The following is a 16,588-nucleotide window of genomic DNA, read 5'->3' as shown; positions in this document are numbered from 1 at the left end:
TTCTTTCCTTCTTTTTAATCCATCCATTTTGTGTGTCTCTGCAGTGTGCATGTCTCTCATCCCCACAGCTCAAAGTCGCTCATTTCATGCCAGTGTCTCTCTGTGAGTACAGTCATCACTGTTTATGACTATTGGAAGGAGTTCTATGGGAGGCTTCAAAGAGACTCTTAAGAGGATTGTTATATTTTCAGAAATATCAGCATGTGACTTAAATTTTACACCTGTACAGATGGCTGTTGTATGCAAATATGGAAGGACTTTTATATCTACTTCTTTGTTTAGACTAATCAGAGAGATTTCCACAGAGTTTGAGGACCTGTGGATAAACCCTCGGAGCGCACAGCCCACAGTCCACGGTGTTAGATGGCCTCTGGTTCAAATGGCAAATAGGAGCTAATGAGTCAACTGCTATGACTCTCCTTTTCCTGACCATTCACCTAACCTAATATAGAAAGATGAACTGGCTTCCTCCATCTGGAAGCTGCTTTGTGACTCTTTTTGTGACTGTTTTTTGTTTTCAAAACACTTTGAGTGTGCTCACTTTGGGCGCCCAGGGACTAAAATTGGAGCATAACAGACAAGATCAGCTGGACCTTAGCAAGGATGACATGCAAAGCCAAGTGTTCCATGCTGAAAATCAAAACAAAACAAACAATAACTCCCCAAACCAAAAAAAAAAAAAAAAAAAACAACCACTTAGAGCACACGTAGTACACTTGGTTGTAACTCAAAACTTGGGAAATTTGAAAAGTATCATTTCCAAGCAAATTAAGAGTTAAACCAGGATTCCAATGGTGTAACTCCTTTGAACCACTAACTCACAGCTTAACAAAATGAATACGAGGAAGCAGAAGCATGCTGTGTCAGGGACATGAGTCTAGGGAGGAGTGGATGAAGGAGAGAGGAAGGGTAGGTGAAGAGAGTCACAAAATTCAAGGCTGGTGGCTCACGCCTGAAATCCTGACTACTCAGGAAGCAGAGATCTGAGGCTCAAGGTTGAAGCCGGCCTGGGCTGGAAAGTCCAGAGACTCTTACCTTCCAGTTAACCATCAAAAGCTACAAGCAGAGCTGTGACTCAAGGTAGGAGAGTGCTGCTAACCTTGAGTACTACAGCACAGGGACAGTGCCCCAGCCCTGAGTTGAAATCCCAAGTCTAACGCACACACACACACACACACACACACACACACACACACACACACACAAATATTCAATGCATATTTGTGGAAATGGAGCTAAGAAACTCGAGGAGAGCAGTGCGGTTGGGGTAGACGCAGGAGAATGTATTATTCTCATACATTGCCATGTTGCATTGAAACCCCTTTGTACATCTGCTTAAAGATAATTAAAAAATAATTGTTTATGGTACTAGAAACAATTGGAAGAGAAATAACGAGTAGCCTAGAGAAAAGAGTAAAAGCTGTGCTCTGAAAAAGATCACCCCTGGTCTTCAGAATCACCCGTAGAAACAGGAGAGGCACCGTCAGCAACAATTTAAATATCTAAAAGATTATCGAGGGTCAGTTTTCAATAAATGCAGATATCTGAGTGTTTCTTCTGAGATAGAACATAGGTATATTTATTTCCTGGCCATACAAGTAGATTTATAACTCTAAAATCCAAGGTAAAGCCATGGTAAATCAATTTTCAGAGCCTTTTCATTTATTTATGCTTCTAACATGTGTTTGTCATTTGGCATGCCATTTTAAAAATTTACAATATAATTTTTTAGGGAAGAGTGATTCATATACCGCTTTCTTACAACCTAAATTGCAACCACAACTTTAAATGAACTTCACCTTCAAAGTGGAGATTACCCAGGTGACTCTGGGGTATTCTCCTATGCCTTCTATTGAGGTATTTATTTTTTATTTTTTTTCAGGGCTGGTGTTTGAACTCAGGGCTTCATACATACCAGGCAGGCGCTCTACAGCTGAAGCATGCCTTTAGCTTTTTATTTTTTTTCCTCTCCCTGGTTATTTTTGAGTTAGTCTCACTTCCAGCTGAACTGCTATCCACAAATCTTAGGCCTCCCTTCATTGTAACGGGGTGACAGCTGTATAACCACTATATTGAGATGTTACCTTTCTATGCCTGTGTGTGGGTCCTGGGACTTGAACTCAGGGCCTGAGCTTTAAGCACTCTTCCACTTGAGCCCAGCTCTACTTCCAGCTTTTTGGTGATTAATTGGAGATAGGAGTCTCATGGACTTTCCTGCCTTCCTTTCCTTCCTTCCTGCTTCCTTGCTTCAAAACCATGATCTTTAGATCAAGAAGAAGGAGAAGAGGAGGAGGAGGAGGAGGAGAACAACTTTTGTCTTTTCTGCCCAGGATGTTTAGCCTGAGCCATGATCCTCTGGAGCTCAGTCTCTCAGGTAGCTAGGATTATAGACATGAGCCACAGGCACCCCACTTAAATATTTCTTCTACCGTCAAGACAAAAGAAAAACAACTTAGAACATTCAAATGTAGCTCAGGGGACTTGAGATATTTGCATTGTTGTGTTGAATACAAACTTCCTGTGATGTGTCTATACACCCAGAAATCTAACAGATATGTGTTGTAAAGGTCAAGATCTCGCTGTGAATGGGATATATGTTAGGAACGCCTAGTATCTGCACACTTCTTTTCTAAAAACTTGGCTAATGTGGACCTCAAATAAGAAAAAGAAGACTTCTCTGCTCAATACAAGCTTCTCAAATTGATGAACGATATATTGGCAAGGGTAGGTATCTCTCTACTCAAGGGAATGCTTGGGCAGAACCTGATATCTGGTAGACTTGCCTAGCAAACTTTCTAGTTAGTGCTACTGCCTATCAGAACCCTGTTGCTTTACCATTTGGTTTGTAGAGTTAGTCACTCTGCGGTGACATATGGAAGCTGAACTCTTCCCATTCTCACAGAGGCACCAGTCTAGGAAAGGTGGATTATTGTCTCAAATCCCACCCTTTAAGGATTAAGGCAGGTAGACTGAGGGAGTCAGCAGGCATAAGCATGGCACATCATCTCCTGGGTTTTCCATCGTATCTCCTAGAAGGGTGTGGAGTGTACTGCTTTGTGAGATTGAGAGGCAGGGCCTGTGGCATTCTCCCTGTAGACGCCTTGCTTTCTAGCCTCATGAGACCCTTCTGAAGCACATGGTGAGTATCTGAGCCTAGACACTAACAGTGATTCAATAGAAAGCCACTGGTATGAGTTGACCCAACACTCATGGCATACCTTTTCTTTTTTTTGGGGGGGGGGGTCAGTTGTGGGGGCCTGAATGCTGGGTCTGGGCACTGTCCCTCAGCTCTTCAGTTCAAGGCTATCCTGCCACTTGAACCACAGCGCCACTTCTGGATTTTCTGTTTATGTGATGCTGAGGAATCGAACCCAGGGCCTCATGCTTGCAAGGCAAGCACTGTACCACTGAGCCACCTTCCTAGCCCTCATGACATACCTTGTAAGGTAGAATTTTAGGCCCTTGCAATGAATATTTGCTTAGCTTCCTGCCTTCCTTGATTTGGTAACTGGCAACCACCTAATTTCCAAAACAACAACAAAACCAAAAATGTGGCTATCATTTCAGTGCCAGTGGCTCAGTCTTGTAATCTTAGCTGCTCAGGAGGCCGAGATCTGAGGATCGCCAGCCAAAGCCTGCTTGAGATAGTCTTATCTCCAATTAACCAGCAAAAAAGCTGGAAGTGGAGGCATGACTCTATTAGCAGAATGCCAACCTTGAACAAAAACAACAATTATAGTTTGTATTCAACACAACAATGCAAATATCTCAAGTCCCCTGATATATCCAGTGCCGTCCATAGTCATGGATGGACAGCGTTCACGTCCCAAACAACTGAGGTCTGCTTCTCAAAACTTCAACACAGTGTCATAAGTAAAGGTTCAACTTACTCTTCAGGGTGAAGAGAGTGTAGTCGTAAAAGCTCTAATCAGTAACACTCAGGTGGGAAGAACGGGAAGCAGATATTTAATATTTAATATTTAGGGACAGTGCACATAGGGCACTAACTAGGCACTGTGACACATCAGCATATGCAAATTTACTAAGGTTGCTTCCAAGTTTGAAACAAATATGCAGAATATCTGGTGACCTTTTCCCTCATTAATTGCAATTTTCTCAGCATGCCACCCAAGCTAAAACAGAAGAATGGGATCGCTGTGGAGCTGGAGAGTCTTTTGGAATCCTGGTGTCAAGTTCATGGCTGTGATTTTGAACCTTGTCTCCATCAATTCTTGTCTGGCAGAGTACAATAGCCTTCCACCTGCTCTGTCTCCTCTATGCACGCTCCCTGCCTGCTGTTGAGGTCACAGGGAGCGACTGAAAGGGAAACTTCGTGTCAACCTTTGTATATGTTTGTGCATAGATATGTGCAAAGGTGTGTGAGAATGTGTACTTTAATATCTGAGTAAATCCTTTGATGGTAAATGGCAGAACAACAATTGTCCCTATCTCTGAGTTTACAAATGAATGGATGGATTTAATCATATAGTTGAATGATAAGGGAAAAAAAATTTAAAAAGAGACTGTTCTCTTTATTTTGTTGATACTTGAAAAACAATGCAGAATACAAATTCCTATTTGCTGAAGTAAATGCTACCAACAATAGCGTGACCTCACACGGCAGGGTCACATTACCCCATGGATGCCAAGTTCTGTTCAAAAGCTTTGGCATTCTTGCGACAACTTGTACAACAATGTCACCACAAACAAGTCTCAACCCTGCTGGTGTGGGAACCCCAGCTGGTGGCTATCGGATCTCAAAGGCCATACGTGAGAAAATTAGTTTCTATGTGCTGTTCAGGGCAGGAGGGAGACTGCAAATGGTCCGTGTCATACTTTGGTGTGAAATAGTATTTGTCCTTCAAAGGAATTTTTCAGGTAGAAAGTTCTGGGAGCCTTTTTTTCTCTAGGACATAACAAAGTCTTATCACCTTTTGATTCTTGACAATAACACCCCAGCTGTTACTGTGAATAGATGGAAATTACTCAAGAAGGTACTGATGAGCACATTTTTTTTTCCTCTATAGATGAAGTTAGCCCTTATAAGAGTATTTGTATGTGGCTTTCCACAGGATATTTGTAGAGTGTTCATGTGCTAGGTAGTGTGTGTTGATTAACTACCACTTATTACTTTGCAGAAGGAGAAATAACTTATACTTTCCCTTAAACACATTTGGAATTGTGCAGTTCACCCTGACAGCCTTCGGATTCTGGAATTTCATGCACTTCAAGTGGGTGACTTGTGCTTTTGAGGAAAGCAGACCTGTATATGCCTAATGTTGAGTCCTCAAAAGGAAAACTCAGAACTGACCATCATGTATTCAACTGGAATGGAATAATGATATAAATTCAGGCACTATTTTTTTTCTCCATTTAGCAAAGCCTTAGATGAAGCAGAATGATAAAAGTGCTTGCTTGTTGGGACAACTCAGAGGGCATAAAACTTGCATTCCAGTTTAAGGTTGTATATTTAGGAGGAGATGGAAGTCCAGTCAAATAGATTTCAGTAACTGACCACAACAGATGACAGGATAAAAGATACCACTGGATGTAGTTAGGTACTTACAATCCTAGTGTGAGAGCATTCAGACCCACAAATCTAGCCTCAAGAACTGGATGTTAATGTATAAAGATGTGTGACAAATGGTTTTCCCTATTTTCAGAGATCAGCAAGCAGTACTGTAAAACTCAGCCATTCAGGTGCAGGGTCAGGTTGGTTTTTCTTCCTCTTCCTGCTAAGTTTTACTCAACCCCTAAATCTGATCACTGGTAGGAAGATGCCTACATCAGAATGCTAGTACCAATTTAGTTGGTTTTAGTCTGGGGGAATAATGGTTATATATTATCTTATCAACAGGAGTGGAGTGTAGGGTTTCTCTGAAAGCTTGGACAATTAAATGTGAAGGTTTTTGTTTTCTGTCACCATTTGTTCTTTCCTAGGCAAAAGGACATTGAACAAGGGCTCAAGTGGCTGCTGGTCTCAGTTTGTGTGTCTGCCAGGTAGGGGTGGCATTACCAGGGCTTATCTACCCCCCCAAATATAGCCAAAGCTGTTGAGTAGGGTCTGGCTAACTTGCTCTACAAATGTTAGATCCTTCTCTTTCCTATCTATCTTCTGCAGTGGGGTATAACCTTAGATGTCTGAAAACATTGTGAAGTTTCATCTTGGTACCAATGAGCATGGACGGAAGCAACCAAGGACTTAAGGACCATGGTGGGCAGATGGCTGCAGGACTGGACGCCAGCCACTATTGGCCAGGCATCTTTCTGATTTCCAAATAGTACTGATTTGTGATTAGCCCATTTCCCACCAGAAACGCAGCCTCTGCAATCCTTGTGTGATCCCCTTCTCTATTGTTGCTGTTTTTTTACCCCCTCGATCAAAAATAGGAAAGCTTCAAGTAAGCAAGCTCATTCTTCTCTTTGGAGGATTGTTAACTTCATTGTTCTGCCTTTGTTTTGTTGAGAACTGCTTAGACATATCTTCTCTTATATATTTGTCAGAAGCAAATTAAAGTGGTTTTTTTTTTTAAAGAGGCGATGTGGGGTATATATAAAACATTGGATGTTAACCTAGACAAATGTATGCAAAACCTCCAAGCACCTGTGAACTGCACCTGTGCTGGGGTGGGTGGGGTGTGGTAAGCCCATATTGCTGCCTAGAGTCATCTGATGACTGCTGAGGCCCATTGGAGGAGATGTTTGCTGGTGGGGGACTCAAGGAAAGAGGATGGGCAGCTCCCTGACAACAGCTGCTGCTCAGAAAGGTCCATTTGGCCAGTGGTTCTTTTATGGCAAATAGCGATCCAGCAGGAAGTGGTGTTCATCTTCTGCGTTGGTAGTGATTCCTGCTCTGACAGAAACCTTTGGAATTTCCCACTGTAAGGAACTTCCTGTGCAGACACTGTGCCTCTTCAATCCCACCAGCGATGCTGTGTCAGGAAGAGGCCCATGCCACAGCTGACAACCTAGAATAGCAGAGTCTTGGCAATGTTAACAATAATATTGAGAAAGACAATGCTCATAACCATGTCTTGGAGACAGTCTCTGAAGCACTAAGTGAAAAGGGAACGATTGATCTGACTTGAGCGTGTTACTTAGCTGAAGCTTAAAAGGCATCATGAGATGCTTCACTATGCATCAGTCTTGATATATAGGAATAGAAAAACACAGCTGACAAGAAATCGGATCTTCTAAATGTCTGCAAGTCTGAAGTGGGTATGTGAGCAGAAAATGCTGGAGAAGTTGATCGATTTTCTGTACTACAATGATAACCGTTTTCCTGGATAGTGTAGATTGTATCAGTCAGCCATGCTTTGGGCTTAGTTCAGCTTAGTTGAATTAAAGTCAGTAAGAACTTCCAGAGTGAGGGGCAGGAATGAAAGGTTTCACATTCACCGAAGCCTTGGCTTTGAGACGAGCTTGGTCACGTTCCTGCATCACCCAGGCATGCGAGTTGAGAGTCAGCGGCGGCTTTGCCAATCTTCAGGTGGCTTTGGGAGTCCCTCTGTATCTCTTCACCAGAAAACATCCCACCTCAGGCTGAAGGATGAAGACATCTAGGCTGACATTGGGAAGCAGAAACCCCAAAAGGGGAAGAAACACACACACACACACACACACACACACACACACACACACACACACACACACACACACACACACACACACACCATGCTTTTTACTACATTGGTTATCTGGATTCTGATTTGAGCAAGGTTCTTCTTTAAAAGGTGCAGTCTTACTGGCACTGGTGGCTTAGGTTTTTAATTCTAGCTGTATAGGGGCCTGAGATCTGAGGATTGTGACTTGAAACCTGCCTTGGGCAAAAAAATCCATGAGACTGTTATCTCCAATTAGCCACTAGAAAGCCAGAGGTGGAGGTGTGGCTCAAGTGTAGAGCCGTGGAGAGCCAGCCTTGATTTGAAAATCTGAGGCACAGCACCCAGGCCCAGGCCCTGAGTTCAAACATCTGGTACAGGTGCACTGATACACACAGACACAGACACAGACAGACAGACACACACACACACACACACACACACACAGGGAGCTGTGCCTTTCCCTCGTCTTGGATGTCTGGGAGCTAGATGAGGAAGGAAGTCCTAAGAGGTAACTGGAGAAAATACAAATAGGTCCATTCCCAGTGTTTTGAATACAAATGGGACTTAGAAGTCAACACCAAGACCCTATAAGCCGGAGGACAGAGCTGGGGCAGTGGGAACTGGCTGGCCCTGCTTTGTGCTGAAGGGAGGGTACGGGGTCTGCCGCCTGAGCTGGCCCTAACTAGCATTGGTGGGAAGCAGAAGAGAAGCAGAGGAGGAGCAGAAGAGGAGCAGAGGAGGAGCAGAGGAGGAGCAGAGGAGGAGCAGAGGAGGAGCAGAGGAGGAGCAGAGGAGGAGCAGAGTTCTGGCCCAGACTGTGGCCTGCCTGTTTTCTCCTCTGTTTTGCTAAAGCATGCTTCAAAAGCTAAGCGTTGGAATCAGGACAGGAGGCCTTTGGCGTTAACTGTGTGGCAGAGGCTGTGCCTCAAAGTATCAGGAAACACTTTTTATTGGAAGATAATTCCTTTCTGGCTAGAACCCCAGCTTTGCTGCTTATGGGATTTCACCTAACCAAGTTGAGCTTAGCTAAGTGGACGAATAATTCTCCAATAAACCTCTTCCCTCCCCTTCCCTGTCCTTCCTTCCATCTTTCCTTCCTTCCATCTTTCCTTCCTTCCTTCCTTCCTTCCTTCCTTCCTTCCTTCCTTCCTTCCTTCCTTCCTTCCTTCCTTCCTTCCTTCCTTCATCCCTTCCTCCCTTCCTCCCTTCCTCCTTCCTCCCTTCCTCCCTTCCTCCTTCCTCCCTTCCTCCCTTCCTCCTTTCCTCCCTTCCTCCCTTCCTTCCTTCCTTCCTTCCTTCCTTCCTTGGTCTAACTGTGTAAAGCAGGTTGTTCATGAACTTACTATTCTCCCACTCCTGTGTGCTGGGACTACAGGTGTGTGCCACCTCATTTAACTTACTTTTTTTTAAACCCCCAGTTTATGAAGGGAATGTTGGCTTTTAGCGTCTGATTTCCACAGAAAGATGCAGTTTTTGTCCCTATTTCAAAAGTCTGAGACTCTGAAAGGAGGCTCTGGTTGCCCTTCGATTGTGACCTATGAATAAAAAATCCTTTCTTGCTTCTAGATTGATCTTCTGACTTCTGAGCATGAGGTCTCAACTGGGCTTGCAGGCAGGTGTCAACATACCCATCTACTGTTTGAAACAGGGGTTGTCGGAACTTTTCTGCCCTGGCTGCCTTGAGGCTTAATTCTCCCAGTCTCAGCTTCCTGTGTAGCTGGGATGATAGGCATGTGTCATCATGTCCAGCTATTGGGTGAGAAGGAATCTCACGAACTATTTTCCCTAGGCTGGCCTTAAACTTTGATCCTCCCCATATCAGCCTCCTAAGCACCACTTAAGCACCATGTTCAGCCTACTATTATTTTTCCTAGCATGTTTTTCCTTGGGAACCAATTACTATGGCATAATTGAAGAGCACTGTCATTCTTTCATCCTTTGGTGGATCCACTAAACAGAATGATCATGTTCTGTGGGGTAGGGATCTGAATACCATCTGGAGACAGACACAGGTCTGGTTGCTGCTGTATTTAAACTGCCTACATTGGGAACTTAGAATCTACCCACTGGCTTGCCAGAGTGAGAGAGAGAGAAAGAGAGAGAGAGAGAACACATATCAGCAATGGCCATCTTTCCCTTCCAGCCTTGTAGCACTGCCTGCGGTTGGACACTGCCCCCAATCATGCACTCCTCATGATCATGTACTCGCAGATGAACCAGCCTACTCGACTGAGGGGCAAATCCTGTCCCCAAGTTCCCTCTGTGCCTGTGTCCAGGAGGTATCTGGAAACTGATTGGTGATCACCACGGGCAGGCAGACAGGGCAGGCCTTCTTGCATTCTTGTATGCTCAGAGGGCCAGTGTGATTCCTTACTGCCTTTCCTTGGAGTAAGCTTTACCAAGACCTCTGTGCCCATCTTCCTCTTGCTTCTTGGCCCCATTTCCTTTGGGGGTGGTCTGCTGGGCCATGGGCCAAGTGAGGGCAGAGGTGGGGGCTCCTGCCTGCTCCCTGGCAGCCATCCTGAGGTTCCAGGAATCCTGTCTCAAATATCCAAAACTCCCGACCAAGAAATCTGTGTAGTAGAAGTAGCATTGAATTTCCAAACGTAGCGATATGCAGAATCTATTACAGGCCAGCAAAGCAGAATAATGTGTGCATCAATGGATGGATAGTGTTAGAACTGGCCTCAGCCAGAATGCACATCTACTACTTAATCGTAAAATGTGAAAACTGTATAAAAATGTCTTTGGAGAGTTTAAACGCAAGAACAGTGGATAGCTTCTAAGTCACCAGCTATGCAACATCAAAGGTGCCCCAGAAACCTCTCAAGCCCCACCCAACCTGGATATTTTCTTACCCCACTAGATGAACACTGTCTTGATTTTGTTGTTGTTGATTATACCCTACTCTGTGTGTTTGTATGTATGTGTGTGTGTGTGAGAGAGAGAGAGAGAAAGAGAAAGAGAGAGTAAGAGAGGGAAGGAGAGAGGGAGGAGGGAGATAGTTAATAGGTTAATAGTATCTTCAGTTCTGCTTGCTTTAAAAGTTAAAAAAAAATCATATTAGATAATTTCCTTCTTTTGACTCAACGTTGCATTTGGAATCCAGTCACACTGACAGGTATAACACGGTTGCATTCGTTTTTAGGACCCTGTCATATTCCATGGCAGAGAAAATTGATATCATTTCTTGGGTTGTTTCCTTTAGAAACAGGCTGGCTAACACACACGTGTAAGCATGTTAGATTAGGAGTGACAGCTCTCTTCGTGCCTGAAGCCTTTCACTGGATCTTTCACTAGCAACAGGAAACGCTCCCAATATTTGCCTTGTTTTCCTGCACGCACACCTAGGGACGCAATCTAGGTTCCCCAGGTAGTGAGTTTCATGGTGTCTTCCAGATGTTTTTGCCAGGTCTCCTTTTCCAGAGCACAAACTCTAGGTCCAAGGCCTACCTTGTGATGCAACAGCTGAGCCCTGCTGGCTGGGCCTCTCCTGCTGGCTGGGCCTCTCCTGCTGGCTGGGCCTCTCCTGCTGGCTGGGCCTCTCCTGCTGGCTGGGCCTCTCTGGCTGCAGGGGCAGGTGCTTGTCCTGGGGACATCAGACACAGGAGGAGCGACAGGGGTGCCCGCGAGAGGACTCCGCGCATCCCAGTAGTTTCAGAAATATTATGTGGAGGGTTTTCAATGAGCAGATAAATATGTGCTTAGAAGCCTTCTTCAAGCCTCTCCCTTGCTTGGCATGTTTTTGAAGGTTCAGAGGCCATTGATAAATTGTGACACAATTTATATACTGTACAGTTTACCCCCTTCTATTACACTGGCCAGATTAGCCAAAGGCTTCTAGAACGGGCAGTCATGACCACAGTCTGTTTGGGGACATTTTCATCATTCCACACGAGGAACCCTGTGCCCATTAGCAGCTACTCACCTTTTGTGATCTTTTATGACTGTTTCATTTTTTTTCACTTAGCACAACGCTTTCCATGATTATTCCTGTGGTAGAATGCCACTCCATTCTTTTTTCTTTAGTACCAAATAATATTTCATTCTCTGGGCACCATATTCCATGTTCCTGTTGATCAATTAGTGGACACTTGATGTGATTCCATGGTTTAGCTATTCTGAATAATGCTGAGGTGTATGTTTGTGTACAGGTGTTTGTATCGGCATCTGTTTTCATTTCTCAGTGAAGTGTTTTATTTCCTATCATAGCTCTGGGGTATATACCTAACAGTGGTATTGCTGGGTCATATGGTAACTCTTAGTTCATCTTTTGAGGAAATTGATTTGATCAATGCTTTTAATAAGTAATTGAGGGGAAGACAGGACTACGATGACAAGATTTGTGAATGGTAGAACTCTGTCAGCCGTCAGTACACAAGGCACACATGACTGCTGTCACATGACCACAGAAACTCTCTGAAACTACTATTGTGTGACTATAGGAACCACATGTAACCACCTAACACTTACAGCATGGCTAGTCCAAATTATAGAATTTCAGTGTAAAACATATATTGCCTTTATTAGCAAGAGGATACTAGTAAGAGAAAAATGAATTTAAATGTCTTGATCTTCTGCCTCAGCCTCCTGTGTGCTGAGCTTACAAGCATACACCACAGACTAGGGTGATTTTGAAAGTTGCAATTCTTCTGACATCCTACCACACCCTCTAGAGAAAGGTCTGAAGACTTCATTCCACTGCCACCCCAAATGACAAAAGGTTAATTCCTCACTGAATTGCTTGACTGCCCCTGGCTAAGTACTTGAGGAGTCTGAACACACTCTTTGCCCTTTCTAGTGCACTCGACTACTCCAAATACTGCAGGAACCTCTCGAGGTTCCTCGCCCAAAGGGCGAGAAAGAGAACACAGCTCTGTACTGAGACAATGCTGTTTCTTGGGAGAGCAGCAGAAATGATCTGATTTCTGAGAAAGTCTAGTTCAAAAGTAAGACAGCCCTTCCAGAAAGAACACGCTGTAGCTTCTCATCTAGGATGTCTTTCCCAACTTCCTATTTCCACTATTTGCAAGAAGGATCCGTGTGTTCCGACCCTTTGGGACCCAAGTCATGTTGTCCTCAGGCAGGAAAGGGCATTACGAGGACGCCCAATACTTGAAGTTGTCACGCGCTTCTTCTTTGAGGTCATTTGGAATTGTGATGATTCTGCACAATGCTTTGCTTGGGACAACAGTGCAGCTGCCGAGATCTGGAGGGTTGTGCAGAGGTAGCGGCAGGCACCCCGACTTGCTGTTTCTGAAATTATTTGATAGAGGATGGATGGCTGGGACCCTGGGAGTGACGAGAGATAAGTTTTCTCTGCGGGGGTGATAGTTTTCTCAATATTGGAGAAAAAAAATCACTCATTGAATTTGAAAGTTATTTGTTTCTTGTAAAAATATAATTTAAAAAGCAATGGATTGAAAGAGTAATTAACTCATAGTCCACTCAACAATCCAAGGAAAATGTTGGTTTAAAAAAAATATTTGATAATACTCATGCGATGTCACTAATGATTTAAAATGAGAATTGAGCAGAATACAGTGTCACAGCACCTGTAATCCTAGCCACTGGAGAGGCTGAAATCAGGAGGATCACAGATGGAGGCCAGTTTGGGCAAAAAGTTCAGATGAGATTTGAAGTTACCCAGATTCTGTGAAAACTTGTTCATACATGTTAAATTGAGGGCAGACAAAGAGAAATATTATTTAATAATAAAAAATAGGCAAGTCACAAAAATGTATTAAAGTTATGTCAAGTTAACATAAATGCTTGTCTATGAAGCAAAAAACTCAGATTTGTAAAGAGAATGTGAACATAACTTTAATCTGGAAAATTGAAGGGTATCTATTTTCAAGATTAATAAGTCAAGCAGATAAAAATAAGGGAGATGTTTTGGAAAATATAACATAAACACTTTCAGAATTATTATTCATATGTGTGCATATATGGCTTTCTATACTATAAAAATGTGTTCTTTTATTACTTTGAGTATTCATATAACTCAATCACGTGATCAATTAAAAGAAAACATTGATAAATTCCAAACAATGGAAGCTTTAGAGTCACATTCTTTGCTACTAACTCAATAAAAACTGGCCATCAGTAATATATGTGTAGAATCCTGAGTTGTACGAAGCTCAGCCTACCCTTGTGGACCCTAAGTGAAGACTGAATATTTTTTTTCTTTTTGAAGGGGGTACTAGTCCTGGAGCTTGAACTTGGGACTAGGCTCTGTCCCTGAGCTTCTTTTACCCAAGGCTAGTGTGCTACCACTTGAGCTACAGCTCCACTTTTGTGTGTATGTGTGTGTGTGTGTGTGCGATTAATTGGAGATAAGAGACTCATGAACTTTCCTGCCTATGTTGGCTTTGAACCATGATCCTCAGATCTCAGCCTCCTGAGTAGGATTATAGGCACAAGCCACCAGTGGCTGACTTGAAGGTCTGATTTTATTGACAGAAGAGTTCAAAGTAGTACAGGTTCTCCAGTAACGGACAGCTTGTGAATACAGGTACATCAATGGCAGTCAGGAATAAAGAATTAAGAATTTTGTTAGGGAATCTTAGCGGCTTTAGGTTTCTGGGCAGCTGTCTGTCCATCTTTGGAAATATTCCCAAAGGCCAGAGAATTTCGGTAAGGAATAGATCTGGGATCCAAAGAGCTAGCAGTTCAGAAAGAGCCATATCTCTTTCTTTTCTTTTTCTTTTGTGTCGTAAGGAAAGGAGGACCACTGCAACAGTGGAGCTTTTCCAGGCCCGATAAGATCTTCCATCCGGGTCTGGAGCAGCTCTCTGAAGCTCTAGACTCTTAATCAGTGCAGAGGAAACCGAGGCTTCCTTCCCAGTTGGACGTGGCCCCTGCACTGTGGAAAGCCACCTTCTACAGGATCCTCTGAATGCTGTCAGCTCAAGATCCGTTTTTCTGTGGTTGTTTGTTTAATTCCCTTTGATTTTGAGCTAAACAAGGCACTGTACTCCATTTCAACATGTACTTCCTTAAAAGAAATCTGTTCTAGTTTTGTGCCAATAGCACCTTATGTTATGATGATGAAACTTATTTCATCAATATCATGATTACTGACATTAAATTAAAAGTATGTGGGATTCATATGGCTTACATCTGTACTCCTAGCTGCTCAGGAGTGTGAGATCTGAGGCTCCCAGCTCAAAGCCAGCCCACAAAGGAAAGTCCATGACACTCATCTCCAATTAAAACCACCAAAATTGCTAGCAGTAGAGCTGTGGCTTAAGCCAAGGGGTAATGCTCATGCCCTGAGTTCAATTCCCAGGACTGACAATCAAAAAATTACATACATATAAGTATATAATTGTGTATGTGTGTGTATATATATATGTGTGTGTGTGTGTGTGTGTGTGTGTGTGTGTACACTATATGTACAATATTGCATATATAAAGGGAGGGTAACAAATGTGAATTGGAATGGGATAAGGCAGGAGGTGCTTTTGATAAAAGAAACCCTTGAATTTAGATAACGAAAATGATCTTATATTGCTACCTACTGACAGCAAAATGATTTTATTCACTTAGTTAAGAGTCAGATAGAAAGCAAGCTGTGAAGGCATGAGGACCATACAGGTGGAGGGAGCAGGAACATGTATTTCACTCTGATGGAGAAGCCTTTAAATTTTCCTTTCTAAATGAAATCCATGAAGATGAGCCTGAAATGGCATTGTGTGAGCATCAGCTGTCCTTGGTAAAGTTCCAGGTTTCCAGGAGATACCACAGAACGAAAGACCTAAGACAGGGCCTGATCTAACAAGGGAAATCGTTCACTGTGGTGCAGTTCAATGTTTATTTCTGAAGAATGGAAAAAGTTGGATTCTCAGGCCTGCAAACATCTCCTAGGCTTAAATACTTGGCATACTCTTCCAGCAGGGGTGTTGACAGGGCTGGCAGAATTCATCCAACAGGAAGCCCAAATGAATAATCACTGCCTTATGAGGATCTCCATTGCTGTCTGCTGGTGTCTTTCTCTGGTGTCTTTCCCTCTTTCTGTTGGCTGTACCTGAGCACCAGACCCTCTCTTCTCTGGAGTGTGTTCTTTATTGGAGTGACGGTCAAGGGTGGTAGACGTCTCTGAGTGCTCCTAGCCCTATGCTTATTTCCTGAGCCTGTCCTTCCATTGCTGGCCTGGCCTGGCCTTAATATTTCAAAGCTCAAAGACCCAGGGGCGCAGCTCCAGAAGAAAGAGCAATGCTGTTATGCTAGTCTCCGTTATTCCAGGCCCCATAGACCGATGCAACAGATCTGGACCCGGTCCCAACCTCTCTTATTACACAGGGAGCAGGGTGCATCTGTATCTTATGGGGAAGAAACCCTGCTTGGCAGTTTGTGGAGCTAGTTGTTACAGAATAAAAATAGACTCCTAAGCTAGAGTTCCTTGCAAGCCCCTTGCTTAGGAAAGAAAGCTGTACGTATTGTCAACGTGTAGTATTGTACATATAAATGTATCTCAGCCTCTTGAAAACAGCTATTCTTATATCTAAATTAGCAGGTACATCTGCATTTAGCAAACACTGGCTATTAAACTGTGTGATTTGATTGTTTAGGAGATAAAATTTAAAGCAAATAGAGACAAAAAGAAAGGGAAGTAGTGTTGATGAGTTAATATTCTTAATAATGCCATCCATTTCATTATTAGTATTTATCAATGTTCTGAAATACTATTAATAATATGCATGTCGCTGGGCACTGGTGGCTCACACCTGTAATCCTAGCGACTGCCGAGGCTGAGATCTGAGGATCACGGTTCAAAGCCAGGCCGGGCAGGAAACTCTGTGAGACTCTTGTCTTCAATAAACCACCAGAAAACTGGAAGTGGCACTGTGACTGAAGTAGTAGAGAGCTAGCCTTGAGCTGAAGAGTGGAGGGACAGCGCCCAGGCCCAGAGTTCAAGCCCCACTACCCACAAAATAATAAATGAATAAATAAATAAGTAAATAAATTAAATAATATGCTTG

The sequence above is a fragment of the Dipodomys spectabilis genome, unplaced genomic scaffold (genome assembly GCF_019054845.1).
Source record: "Dipodomys spectabilis isolate Male_0828 unplaced genomic scaffold, ASM1905484v1 ptg000179l, whole genome shotgun sequence".
NCBI lineage: Eukaryota > Metazoa > Chordata > Mammalia > Rodentia > Heteromyidae > Dipodomys > Dipodomys spectabilis.
This window is presented reverse-complemented; position numbering follows the sequence as displayed.